A 13,985-nucleotide genomic window follows, 5' to 3' on the forward strand; every position below is an offset into this window, starting at 1 on the left:
TAAAGCCCAACCAGCATCTAAAATCCCAGAACAGATTTACTGAAGAGGTATAAAGGTTTCAGACAGTCTTAAATCTGAGGAGAGTCTGGGACTGGAAATCTAAATAGAATCACGACAAGAAGGAAGAGGAGACAGCTACAGACAGAGGTACTTTCATTTAACAAATAACTGTACCTTTCTAAAATTAAAACAGTCTTTCAGTCATCGGCATTGGCTGGAAAAAGCAATGAGCCCAGGCTGGGCACAGTGGCTCACATCTGTAATCCTAGTACTTTGGGAGCCCGAGGCTGGCGAATCACTTGAGGTCAGAAGTTATAGACCAGCCTGGCCAACGTGTCGCCTGTCACTACTAAAAACACAAAATTAGTTGGGTGTGGTGGTGCACACCTGTTATCCCAGCTACTCAGAAGGCTGAAGCAGGAGAATCGCCTGAACCCGGGAGGTAGAGGTTACTTGTAGTGAGCTAAGATTGTGCCACTGCACTCTAACCTGGGTGAAAAGAGCAAGACTGTCAAAAAAAAAAAAAAAAAAAAAAGGAACCAGGGTGCAGTGGTTCACGACTGTAATCCTAGCAATTTGGGAGGCCAAGGCAGGCAGATTGCCTCAGCTCAGGAGTTCGAGACCAGCCTGGGCAACAAGGTGAAACCCCAACTCTAATAAAACACAAAAAATTAGCCAGGCATTGTGGTGGGCTGGGCACCTGCAGTCCCAGCTACTCAGGAGGCTGAGGCAAAAGAATTACTTGAATCCAGGAGGCAGAAGTTGCAGTCAGCAGAGATGGAGCCACTGCACTCCAGCCTGGGGAACAGAGCAAGACTCTGTTTCCATTAAAAAAAAAAAAAAAAAGCAGCCGGGCAAGGTGGCTCATGCCTGTAATCCAAGCACTTTGGAGGCCAAGGCGGGCGGATCACCTGAGGTCGGGAGTTCAAGACCAGCCTGACCAACATGGTGAAACCCTGTCTTTAAAAAAAAAAGTTAGGCCGGGCGCGGTGGCTCAAGCCTGTAATCCCAGCACTTTGGGAGGCCGAGGCAGGTGGATCACGAGGTTGAGAGATCAAGACCATCCTGGTCAACATGGTGAAACCCCGTCTGTACTAAAAATACAAAAAACTAGCTGGGCGTGGTGGTGCGTGCCTGTAATCCCAGCTACTCAGGAGGCTGAGGCAGGATAATTGCCTGAACCCAGGAGGCGGAGGTTGCGGTGAGCCGAGATCGCGCCATTGCACTCCAGCCTGGGTAACAAGAGCGAAACTCCGTCTAAAAAAAAAAAAAAAAAAAAGTTAAATAAATAAATAAATAAATAAAGCAATGAGCCCAGCTAGCACTTCCAGAGGTGCATCCACAACTCCAGGGAGGAGTACCTGGTCTTCCTCCACTCTTTCATTTCTGTCTCTGGCCCAGATCCCTACGTGGCTGCCAGCAACACAGGCACAAGCTCTTTACCACCCACAAGGAAGCCCAGAGCCATAGACAGCTAGAGAAGATGAGGCTTCTGCATCACTGGGAAGGCTCGTTAGTTTCACTTCATTTCCTAGGCTTTAACTCTGACTCTGATGAACCGCCCTGTCCAAGCTTGCTGCTCGCTAAAACACGGGTTTCAGACAGTTCCTAGAAAAATGACTCTGAAGAAAATAGCAAGGCATAGTCAACAAGACTACTAGCTTCACATACAGAGAACGGGCCCACCATTGCTGCCACATCCGGTCTTGAGGTGAACAGACAGAGTCCGGCTAGGAACAGCTCTACTGCACAACACATGGAAAGGGAAAAGAGACCCACTGGTACATTCCTTACAAGAGAGCTATGGAATACACAGGGTTTGGGTTTTGTTTTTGTTTTTGAGACAGAGTTTCGCTCTGCCACCCAGGCTGGAGTGTAGTAGTGGTGCAATCTCAGCTCACTGCCACCTCCGCCTCCCAGATGCAAGTGATTCTCCCGCTTCAGCCACCTGAATAGCTGGGATTACAGGCATGCAGGTGTGCCACCACACTCAACTAATTTTTGTATTTTTAGTAGAGACAGGGTTTCACCATGTTAGCCAGGCTGGTCTTGAACTCCTGGCCTCAAATGATCTGCCCACCTTGGCCTCCCAAAGTGCTAGGATTACAAATGTGAGCTACCATGCCCGGCCAATACATAGGGTTTAAAAGGTCACAGAAAAGCACACAGCTTCAGAATGTCAGAAGACCTCAAACCAAAAAAAAAAAAAAGAAAGAAAACAAGTGGCCGAGCACAGTGGCTCATGTCTGTAATAGCACTTTGGTAGGCTAAGGCCAGTGGATCACTTGAGGCTAAGAGTTCGAGACCAGCCTGGCCAACATGGTGAAACCACGTCTTTACTAAAATACAAAAATTAGCCAGGTGTGGTGGCATACACCTGTAATCCCAGCTACTTGGGAGGCTGAGACACAAGAGTCTCTTGAACCCGGGAGGCAGAGGCTTCAGTGAGCCGAGAGTGCACCATTGTACTCCAGCCTGGGGGACAGAGCAAGTCTCTGTCAAAAAAAAAAAAAAGAAAAAAAGAAAAGTTAAGCCAGGCATGGTGAATGGTGTCTCACACTTGCAATCCCAGTGCTTTGTGAGGCTAAGAGGATCACTTGAGGCAAGAAGACCAGTAGCTGGGCATGATAGTGCACACCTCAGTTTTAAAAAAGAAAAGAGGCTCATGTCTGTAATCCCAGCACTTTGGGAGGCTGAGGCATGCAGATCGCCTGAGGTCATGAGTTCAAGACCAGCTTGGCGAACTCCTCCCCCCACCCAAATAAAAATAAAAAATTAAAAAATAAAAATAAAAAATAAAATAAAAATAAAAATAAAAAAGAAAAGAAAGGAAAAAAGTTAGAAATTAAGGATGTTGACTTAGCAGAACAAATGGTGCACTATTCTTCCTTCTTTTTTTTGGCGCCATCTTAGCTCACTGCAATCTGCACCTCCCAGGTTAAGTGATCATCCCACCTCGGCCTCCTGAGTAGCTGGGGCTACATGTGTATGCCACAATGCCTGGCTAATTTTTTACAGTGACAAAAAAAAAAATTAGCATGTGTCAGGGTTTCACCATGTTGCCCAGGCTGGTTTTGAACTCCTGAGCTCAAGCAATCCACCCGTCTTGGCCTCCCAAAGTGATAGGATTACAGGCCTTGTGAGCCACTGAGCCTGGCCTATTATTCCTTCTTATTTGCAAACAGGATAGACACGATCTTTGGGCAAGAGGACAAAGGAGGAGGGGAGGGGAGTTAAAAAAAAAAAAAAAAAAAGACAATGGCATCATACATCCTAGACTACTGTCTAGCAGAAGGTACCTAAGAAATTTTTTGGAAGAAAATGAGTCTAACAAACTCAAGATGCAGAGAAGATAATGATATGGCAAAGAGATAAGAAGCATGTTTCTTTGCAGATGTGGAATTGTTTGGAGGACTGTGATAAAGGTCCCCCCAGGCAAGGCCATTATCTGAATCTCTCATAATTAGCAGATACTACCTTTGTGATCAGAAAAGGCAAGCCAACTATTTTCTATCTGAAATACACCACTTACACTGTAAAATGTACAATGCTTACTGAAAGGCTAATAGTTTAAGGAATATTGTCTTTTGAAATAATCTGGAACAGAAAGTAATTATCTACACTAATGAAACAGGAATAGCAAGCATAGATAATTAAATAAATATTTATAGAGTACTTCTTAAGTGCCTGGCATCGCGTAGGCAGTAGAATTTTTTAAAAAGCAAATCAAACTTTGAAAGTAAGGCTTACCGTTATCAATGACGACAAAATCCTGGAAATAAGCCAAGTACTCAACAGTAGGCAAATGGTTAAACAAACCATGGCAGGTCAACACAACCGGGGACTCGGGACATGACCAAATAGAACTGTTTAATACATAGGCCTAATCATGCACATATTCTAGTTACCAGGACTATACAGTTCAGTGGTTTTTAGCATATTTACAATGTGGGTAACCATCACCACTCTCCAATTCCAGAACCTTTTCATCACTTCAGAAAGAAACCTGGTACCACTAGCTGTCATTCCCCATTCCCACCCACCCCTAGCCCCTGGCAACCAGTAATCTGCTTTGTATCTCTATGGCCTGTTCTGGATATGTCATAGAAATGTTATATAATATGTGACCTTTTGTGTCTGACTTCTTTCTTAGCACAGTGTTTTCATGGTTCATCCATGTTGTAGCTCGTGTCAGTACTTCAGTCCTTCCTTTTTCATGCGATCTTGGCTCACCCACAACCTGCGTCTCCTGGGTTCAAGCAATCCTCCTGCCTCAGCCTCCCGAGTAGCTGGGACTACAGGCGTGCCCCACCATGCCCAGCTAATTGTTGTATTTTTAGCAGAGATGAGATTTCACCATGTTGACCAGGATGGTCTCGATCTCTTGACCTCATGATCCACCCACCTCGGCCTCCCAAAGTGCTGGGATTATAGGTGTGAGCCACCGCACCTGGCCTCGGAGTTTCACTCTTGCCGCCCAGGCTGGAACGCAATAGCGTTATCTCGGTGCACTGCAAACTCTGCCTCCTGGATTCAAGCAATTCTCCTGCCTCACCCTCCCAAGTAGCTGAGATTACAGGTGCCCGCCACCACGCCTGGCTAATTTTTGTATTTTTAGTAGAGACGGGGTTTCACCAGGTTGGCCAGCCTGGTCTCGAACTCCAGACCTCAGGTGATCCACCCACCTCGGCCTCCCAAAGTGCTGGGATTACAGGCGTGAGCTACTGCACCCAGCCACTCCATTCCTTTTTATGGGCCAAACAACATTCCATTGGATGGGTAGACCACGTGTTGTTTAGCCATTCATTGGCTGATGAACATTTGGGTTGTTTCCACCTTTTGGCTGATTTTTTGTTTTTTGTTTTTTGTTTTGAGACGGCTGAGTTTTTGTTTTTTGTTTTCTGTTTTGAGATGGAGTTTTACTCTCGTTGCCCAGGCTGGAGTGTAATGGCGCCATCTCAGCTCACTGCCAACTCTGCCTTCCGGGTTCAGGCGATTCTCCTGCCTCAGCCTCCTGAGTAGCTGGATTACAGGTATGCATCACCACACCCGGCTAATTTTTTTTGTATTTGAATAATGCTGCTGTGAATACCCATCCATACATTACATTTTAAATATGTAATTTTTTTTTTTTTTTTGAGATGTAGTTTCGCTCTTGTTGCCCAGGCTAGAATGTAATGGTGTGACCTAGGTTTACCGCAACCTCCACCTCCTCAGTTCAAGCGATTCTCCTGCCTCAGCCTCCCAAGTAGCTGGGATTACAGACATGTGCCACCATGTCCAGCTAATTTTGTATTTTTAGTAGAGACAGGGTTTCTCCATGTTGGTCAGGCTGGTCTCGAACTCCTGACCTCAGGTGATCTGCCCACCTTGGCCTCCCAGAGTACTGGGATTACAGGCATGAGACACTGTGCCTGGCCTGATTTGTTTTTTTAATTGTAAAACTAATGTTTAAAATGGCCCTGAGAACAGATGGGTGTGAATGTGATAAGGTGAGCATGACAGGCTGATAGCAGACCAGGGGCAGAACCACTAAAAAGCCAGGAAGGCCTCTCCCTGGCAAAGGAGGGGAACCTGGAGAGCAGAGTGAACACAGAAAGAGAGCACCTGTGCGGACAGGGCAAGGGGAAGAGGGTGATGACTGAACGCCGCGCAGGCAAAGCTTCACAGACAGACGGATGTGCTAGAAAGGGGGCGGCTACAATCACTGAACTCAGAAGGCAACTTAGAGAACTGAGACAATGAATAATACAAAATTTGTGTGGAAAAGGTGGGAGGGGAGAAGGGAGCACCGGAAAAGGAGAACATGAAACATGAATAGGTATTCTGAAGGAAAGTTTCTTTTAAATGTGTGAATACAATTATGAATAAGGTAGATATCTATAAAAAAAAAATGCCAATCTCAGCCAGGCACGGTGGCTCAAGCCTGTAATCCCAGCACTTTGGGAGGCCGAGGCGGGTGGATCATGAGGTCAAGAGATCGAGACCATCCTGGTCAACATGGTGAAACCCTGTCTCTACTAAAAATACAAAAAATTAGCTGGGCGTGGTGGCATGTGCCTGTAATCCCAGCTACTCAGGAGGCTGAGGCGGGAGAATTGCCTGAACCCAGGAGGCGGAGGTTGCGGTGAGCCGAGATCGCGCCATTGCACTCCAGCCTGGGTAACAAGAGTGAAACTCCGTCACAAAAAAAAAAAAAAAAAGCCAATCTGGAAAATAAAACCTGTGTATATATGAACAAATCAATAGGTGATGGTCCCCTTGTGTTCCTCTTCGCAGAAATGTGCGAAATGAAAGGCCAAATACTCTTGGAAGTGAAGTTCATCTACAGCTTGGTGTCCAGGGGGCAATAATGAACCTCCCTGAGACTCAGCGGCTGAAGGCTGTGACATGGGGCCAGTCCTCTAAAATGCAAAAAGCAGGCAAGCATTGAATGAGACCACACATATGAAAGTACCTTGGAAACAGAGGGGCACTACAAAAAGATAGCCATCTCTACGTAGGTTAAATAAAACAGGTACCCTTTTCTGTGTCCAGACAACAGGACAACATAAAAAGTCTTGAAAATTTTTTTAAAAAAACAATAATCAAGGCCAGGCCCAGTGGCTCATACCTGTAATCTCAGCACTTTGATGTCAAGGCGGGCAGATCACCTGACGTCAGGAGTTTGAGACCAGTGTGGCCAAAATGGTGAAACCCCATTTCTACTAAAAAAAAAAAAAAAAAAATACAAAAATTAGCCAGGCATGGTGGTGGGCACCTGTAATCCCAGCTACTTGGGATGCTGAGGCAGGAGAACACTTGACCCCAGGAGGCGGAGGTTTCGGTGAGCTGGGATCAGGCCACCGCACTCCAGCCTGGGCAACAAAGTGAGACTCCACCTAAAAACAAAAAGAAAACAAGGATCAGGCCAGCCTGAAATTAGCACCTACCAAGATGAACTTGGGTGTTCAGTCTACCCAGTAGTGCAAAAAAAAAAAAAAAAAAAAAAAAGTGAGCATTAATTATTATGGGAACTTTCAGAAATCAAAAGGCTAAGATAGCAAAATACGTGGGAAAGAAACACTACATGTTTAAGTAGGAATCTGCAACCAGGGACAAGGAAGGTCAGGGTCTAAAATAGGGTACTATCATTTAAAAATCCCTTAAGACATGTATCAGTTGCCTGTGTGTGATTCCTGTTCTCTAAGCAACTCTATTTGTACTATTATTTATTGAATGCTAGAATGGACCTACCCACCATCTAAGACCTACTTGATACAGACAGGCTAACTACAGATCTTTAAACCAGAAAAGGCTGACCCCAGAGATTTTATCTCCCGTTATAAATTCATACAGTAGTCTTCTGGGACAAATCAGTGTCATGTGAGTTTGAAACATGGGTCAGATTTCCAGGTCCAAGCATAGTACTAAAATTTTGGGGGAGTGGCCCAAACCACTTCCGTCTCATCCCTGTGGTGTCAGCAGGCTTACTTCTCAAGTGTGAAAGCCAGGGACCCCTGATAATGGAAGCCACAACCCTAGGGATGCTAAGGCTCATCTTAAAAGTGCTACTTTAAAAAAAAGAAATGAAAGTGCTACTTCAGGCTGGGTGCGGAGGCTCATGCCTGTAATCCCAGCACTTTGGGAGGCCACAGCGGGTGGATCATGAGGTCAGGAGATCCAGGCCATCCTGGCTAACACGCTGAAACCCCATCTAAACTAAAAATACAAAAATTAGCAGGGCATGGTGGCATGCTGGTAGTCCCAGCTACTCGGGAGGCTGAGGCGGGAGAATTGCTTGAACCTGGGAGGTGGAGGTTGCAGTGAGCTGAGATTGCACCACTGCACTCCAGCCTGGGTAACAAAGCAAGACTCTGGCAAAAAAGAAAGAGGAAGGAAAGGGAAGGAAGGGGGAAGGGGAGGGGGAAGAAAGGAGAGAAGGAAAGGAAATGAAAGAAGGGAAAGGGAAAGGAAAGGAGGCAAGCAAGCAATAATTACTTTAAAAGTTACCCAGAGTTTTTTCAGCAGAGTTAAATAACCTTCCATCTCTCCTGCTGAAGATAACTACAAATGCAGGATAAAATACACATACATGTATTTGTGTGTGTGTGTGTGTGTGTGTGTGTGTGTGTGTATACATAAATTAACACATATTAATTTAAAAAAAATTTTTTTTTAGATGGAGTCTTGCTCTGTTGTCCAGGCTGGAGTGCAGTGGTGCAATCTTGGCTCACTGCAACCTCTGCCACCGGGGTTCAAGTGATTCTCCTGCCTCAGCCTCCTGAGCAACTGAGATTACAGGCACATGCCACCATGCCCGGCTAATTTTTATATTTTTAGTAGAGACAGGGTTTCACCATGTTGACCAGAGTGGTCTCCAACTCCCGACCTCAAGTGATACACCTGCCTGGGCCTCCCAAAGTGCTGGGATTACAGGTGTGAGCCACAGTGCCCAGCCTCCTTTTTATTTTTTACATATTTTTTGAAATAGAGACAGGGATCTCACCGTTATCCAGTCTGGGCTCAAACTCCTGGGCTCGAGTGATCCTTTCACCTAGGCCTCCCAAAGTGCTAGGAATACAGGCGTGAGCCATCATGCCTGGCCAGATTAAATTTTGTCTTAAAAGGACAGACAAGTTGGCAAGAAATAAGGAACACTCAGGCTAAAACCCTAAGAAGGAGAAAACAGGGAGGCAAGTTCACACGGAAGCTTTTATCTAGAGGGCATTTGCAGAACTAGGCAAACTTGAGCTTCCGTTTTCAAAGCCTCAAAAGGTCACAGAAGCACAGCTCAGAGCCCAGCCACCCTGGGTAATCTAAGGAGATCTTACCCCCAGGGAAGTTGGGACTTCCAAAGGATACTCCCTTAACAGAAGACTGAACCACAAATAAATGTGATCTACCCTTTCCTGTCCCCAAGAACAACCTGTGAGAAAAATCAACTGTCTAAATCCTTGGCACTGAGCCAGTTAGAAAAATGAAAAACTCCCCCAAAGAAGCCACAATCACAGGACAGCCTTCACACAGACTTGTAGTCCAAAGTCGTACCACCTAGGTGGTCAGAAAATACTCAGTGCTCTTTATTACTGGTGGGAGAAGGGCAAATTAGTTTTTAAAACCTCAACTTTGGTTTCGGATAACTTAGAAGAGTTAGACATGCCAGCAACTCCTCTCCTAGTTTATACCCCAGAGACATTCTTGCTCATGTGTTCCAGGAGCCAACCATAAGAATGTTCCCCACAGGTGCGGTGACTGAGGCCTGTAATCCCAGCACTTTGGGAGGCTGAGATGGGCAGATCACCAAAGTCAGGGGTTCAAGACCAGCCTGGTGGACATGGCAAAACCCTGTCTCCATTAAAAATACAAAAATTATCTGGGCAGGTAACATATGCCTGTAATCCCAGCTACTTGGGAGGCTGAGACAGGCGAATCACTTGAACCTGAGAGGCAGAGGTTGCAGTGAGCTGAGATGATGCCACTGCACTTCAGCCCGGGCAACAGAGTGAGACTCCGTCTTAAAATAAATAAATAAATAAAAGTTGGGCGTGGTGGCTCACACCTGTAATCCCAGCACTTTGGGAGGCTGAAGTGGATGGACCACCAGGTCAGGAGATCGAGACCATCCTGGCAAACATGATGAAACCCTGTCTCTACTAAAAATACAAAAATTAGCCAGGCGGGTGGTACGCGTATGTAGTCCCTGCTACTCAGGAGGCTGAGGCAGGAGAATCACTTGTACCCAGGAGGCGGAGGCTGCAGTGAGTCAAGATCACGCCACTATACTCCAGTCTGGGCAACAGAGCGAGACTCTATAAAAAAAAAAAAAAAGTTCCCAGACCAAGGGCTTCTTGGCAACAGGGCAACACAGAGGATAAATACACTGTGGGTATTCATTCAATGGAACGCTCTACGGCAGTGAAAATGAACAGAGCCATGTGCCTCCCTATGGAGGGATCGCAAATCTAATGCTGAGCAAGTAACAGAAATGTACTGCAGGGTTTCATGTCCAGGTGTTCAAAACCAGGCAAAATTAAACAGTAAGTTATTCAGAGATTGGCTATCGGTGGGAAAACTAACAAGAACAAGAGAATGAATATCACAAAAGTCAGAATAGCTGGGGTGCTGGGTGTGGTGGCTCACACCTGTAGTCCTAGCACTTTGGGAGGCTCTGACAGGTGCACCACCTGAGGTCAGAAGTTCGAGACCAGCCTGGCCAACATGGCGAAACTTCATCTCTACTAAAAGTGGTGGCACACACCTGTAGTCCCAGCTACTCGGGAGGGTGAGGCAGAAGAATCACTTGAACCTGGGAGGTGGAGGTTGCAGACAGCCGAGATGGCACCACTGCACTCCAGCCTGGACAACAGAGACTCCATCTCAAAAAAAAAAAAAAAAAAAAAGAGTAACTGGGGAGGGAACATAGGGGCTTATCTGGTCCTACACTTAACCCGGGGGATGAGAATATAGATGTTCATTTCACTATTTTGTGTTAACATACACATATGTTTTAAATATGTCTTCTGTAAGTGTGAGGGATCTTGCAACAAGCAAATGGCAAAACGAAAAAAGCAAGCATGAAATGGCACACAGAGTCCTGCCGACTTTCTATCTGTGCTGACATGGGAAGATTTCCAGCATACACTGATAAGTGAAAAGGGCATGGAGCAGAGAAGGCACGGGGGAAACCGACGATAGAACTATGTTTCTGTTTCAAAGGGCAAACCACCTCCAAAAGGACAGACAAGGTAATTTCACCAGAAGTGACCTCCTGGGAGGGGAACTGGGTTACCGGGAAAAGAGAAGAAAGATGTTTATACATTTCAATGTTTGTACCAGATGCAAGTATTCGGTAGCTGAATTGAATACCCTTTTTTAAAAAAGTTAAACACTAACTCTTTGGATTACTGCTTGGTAACCTGCTAGAAGACTCTCAGGTTCGAGGGCAGCATCTCTGAGGAGTTATCTAGGTCGTACCGGGGCTCCCTTTGCCCCTTCAGTAACTGTTACATCAGACCTGTTTTCAGCATGGAAGGCACTCTACCGTCTCAAATAATTTCAATGGGAGGGTAGAACTCCAGCCCACCCAAACCCAGGGTTCCATAGAGACCCCTTGGTTGGACTCCATCAATGACTAAACTCCTGGGCTTACGCAGCCGGGCTAGCTGATCAGAGACACAAATCTCCCAGATACAGTGGCTGAAATGTCCTTTTGGGGCCATAAATCTGCTAGGGATGGCACATTTGTCCTTTGGCCCAGAAGTGTCCTTAATCTGGCTCTGGTGGGAAAAGCCTCTTTAAACTGTGTGTTCGCTCCAGCTGGAGAAGCTAGCCATCGGGGAAAGAAAACTGATTCAGTACTGTAAAAACAACAAGAAAGAAGACAGATACAGGAGCAGACGCAGCTCTTCTTGGAAGGTAAAGCACACCATCCTTTATCTTGTGAATTTAGTCTCAACGGACTTTCCCTCTTGGCAGCAAATGCCGTGTCTTTTCTGCATACCAAAACCCATTCCAAAGTCGCAGCACAGGAACTATGAATATCAAGAAGTAGTTGGGCTGGGCGCAGTGGCTCAAGCCTGTAATCCCAGCACTTTGGGAGGCCGAGGCGGGTGGATCACAAGGTCAAGAGATCGAGACCATCCTGGTCAACATGGTGAAACCCCGTCTCTACTAATGGTGCAAAAAATTAGCTGAGCATGGTGGCGCGTGCCTGTAATCCCAGCTACTCCGGAGGCTGAGGCAGGAGAATTGCCTGAACCCAGGAGGCGGAGGTTACGGTGAGCCGAGATCGCGCCATTGCACTCCAGCCTGGGTAACAAGAGCAAAACTCCGTCTCAAAAAATAAAAAAAATAAAAATAAAAAAATAATAATAATAATAAAAAGAAGTAGTTGGGAGAAAAACAGAACTAAAGGTTCTTAATTCACATTTTGTGTCTGCCAGGAGAATCCCTCTCTCTAAAATATCTCTCCCACTATGCACCTAAAAAATGCAATGGAAGGCCGGGGGCAGTGGCTCCCACCTGTAATCCCAGCACCTTGGGAGGCCGAGGCCATGGATCACCTGAGGTCAGGAGTTTGAGACCAGCCTGACCAACATGGAGAAACCCCAGCTCTACTAAAAATATAAAAAATTAGGCCGGGCACCGTGGCTCATGCCTGTAATCCCAGCACTTTGGGAGACCGAGGAGGGTGGATCATGAGGTCAAGAGATTGAGACCATTCTGGTCAACATGGTGAAACCCAGTCTCTACTAAAAATACAAAAATTAGCTGGGCATGGTGGTACGTGCCTGTAGTCCCAGCTACTCGGGAGGCTGAGGTAGGAGAATTGCTTGAACCCAGGAGGCAGAGGTTGCGGTGAGCTGAGATCGCACCATTGCACTCCAGCCTGGGTAACGAGAGCGAAACTCCGTCTCAAAAAAAAAAAAAAAACTTTGGGAGGCCGAGGCGGGTGGATCACAAGGTCAAGAGATCAAGACCATCCTGGTCAACATGGTGAAACCCCGTCTCTACTAAAAATACAAAAAAATTAGCTGGGCATGGTGGCACGTGCCTGTAATCCCAGCTACTCAGGAGGCTGAGGCAGGAGAATTGCCTGAACCCAGGAGGCGGAGGTTGTGGTGAGCCGAGATCGCGCCATTGTACTCCAGCCTGGGTAACAAGAGCAAAACTCCGTCTCAAAAAAAAAAAAAAAAAAAAAAAAAAATTAGCCAGGCGTGGTAGTGCGTGCTCCCAGCTACTCGGGAGGCTGCAGTAGCAGAATCTCTTGAACCCGGGAGGCGGAGGTTGTGGTGAGCCGACATTGAGCCATTGCACTCTAGCCTGGGAAACAAGAGTGAAACTCTGTTTGGAAAAAAAAAATGCAAGGGAAAACCTAAACCTCTTAAATCTAACACCTACAAATATATTATTTTGGTCAGTGTAAATCTGTTTGCTAGGAGGCAGTTTCAGCTTCCACCTGTCTTGCCCTGGAATCAAGGGAAAAGCTCCAAGTACCCTGAAGGTGTCTCTCTCCTGACAGCTCTTCCAGAGGGCTTAGCCCTTCAGCATAGCAGCAGGTGGCCCACCACAGATGAGTCTCATCCAGAAACCATTAGATAAGGAGAAAAGGGAGGCACCAAGAGGCAAGAACTGGGGAAACCAGCTTAAGAATCTTCAGGCCCTACCAGACCTCTCTCTTCTTTGGGTAACAATTTCTCTGGGTAAGTCTCAAGGATAATTGCTCTGGTCTCAGGCAAACTCAATTTTCTCGGGAAATACTGAGCTGGGCTTAAAAGCCCGCCATCTCCAAACATGGTGTGCCCTGTCCCCATTCCCTATTTCTTTTCCATTTGTCTCTCCACTTTTCCCCAACCTCAGGTCTTGGAGTCAGCTACCTTTAGCTAAATAAATGGGGTGGCTTTTCCCACCCTGCATTTCAAGCTGAAGACTGAGTTGCAGTTTAGAGCTCTCCAATCCCTCCCTCCACTTGGCCCCACGACACCTTTTCTTCTGTGACACTTTGTATTTGCATGTCCCTTCCCATTGCAACAACTTGCCTAACCTGCACTTGCATCATTACAGAATGTCTGAGCTATATTTCACACTGAGCTAGTCCCACCCAACCTCTGACTCTCCCCATTCCCAGTCTGCTGCCCACTACTTCCACAGGTTTTCCAAAATCCCATCCATCTCTGGGCAGTCCTGGCTGAATCATCTCAGTGACTTCTTCTTATCTCAAATCCCAACACACAGCTGGGGCTCACAGAATGAATTCCCAGTCCTAGTGTTCACTGTGCCCTGCCAGCGCAAATTGCAACATTGCTTCCCGCTTCCCTGAGGATTCCACAGTGATCAAAGTAGGCACAACTCTCCAACCTCGCCAGGGGGCTGCGGCATCATCCTCTGTCTCATCACCATGACCTCACTTCCTGTACCACTGCCCGGGAGGGACTCCCCTCCTAGAAACTCAAATACCACACATGCGCACCTGAGAGAGTCCCCTCATCTTGCAGGGCCTTGGA

General features: G+C 46.5%; 1 protein-coding gene across 5 annotated transcripts in view; it reads right to left on the reverse strand.

The window, feature by feature from the left end:
- The window catches only part of PC (pyruvate carboxylase), a 120,435-nt gene that overhangs the window by 81,102 nt on the left and 25,348 nt on the right, over positions 1 to 13,985 (reverse strand). Inside the window, exon 1 of one of the 5 annotated variants that reach the window (XM_074401748.1) lies at positions 6,614 to 6,632. The exons of 3 other annotated variants lie outside the window; for them this stretch is intronic. The gene's annotated coding sequence lies outside the window, so the exon portion shown is untranslated. Of the gene's footprint in view, positions 1 to 174; positions 825 to 6,613; positions 6,633 to 13,985 lie in introns of those variants that run through there. One more of the 5 variants, XM_039470445.2, reaches the window with a different exon arrangement.

This window comes from Saimiri boliviensis, chromosome 6, assembly GCF_048565385.1.
Source record: "Saimiri boliviensis isolate mSaiBol1 chromosome 6, mSaiBol1.pri, whole genome shotgun sequence".
Classification (NCBI taxonomy): domain Eukaryota; kingdom Metazoa; phylum Chordata; class Mammalia; order Primates; family Cebidae; genus Saimiri; species Saimiri boliviensis.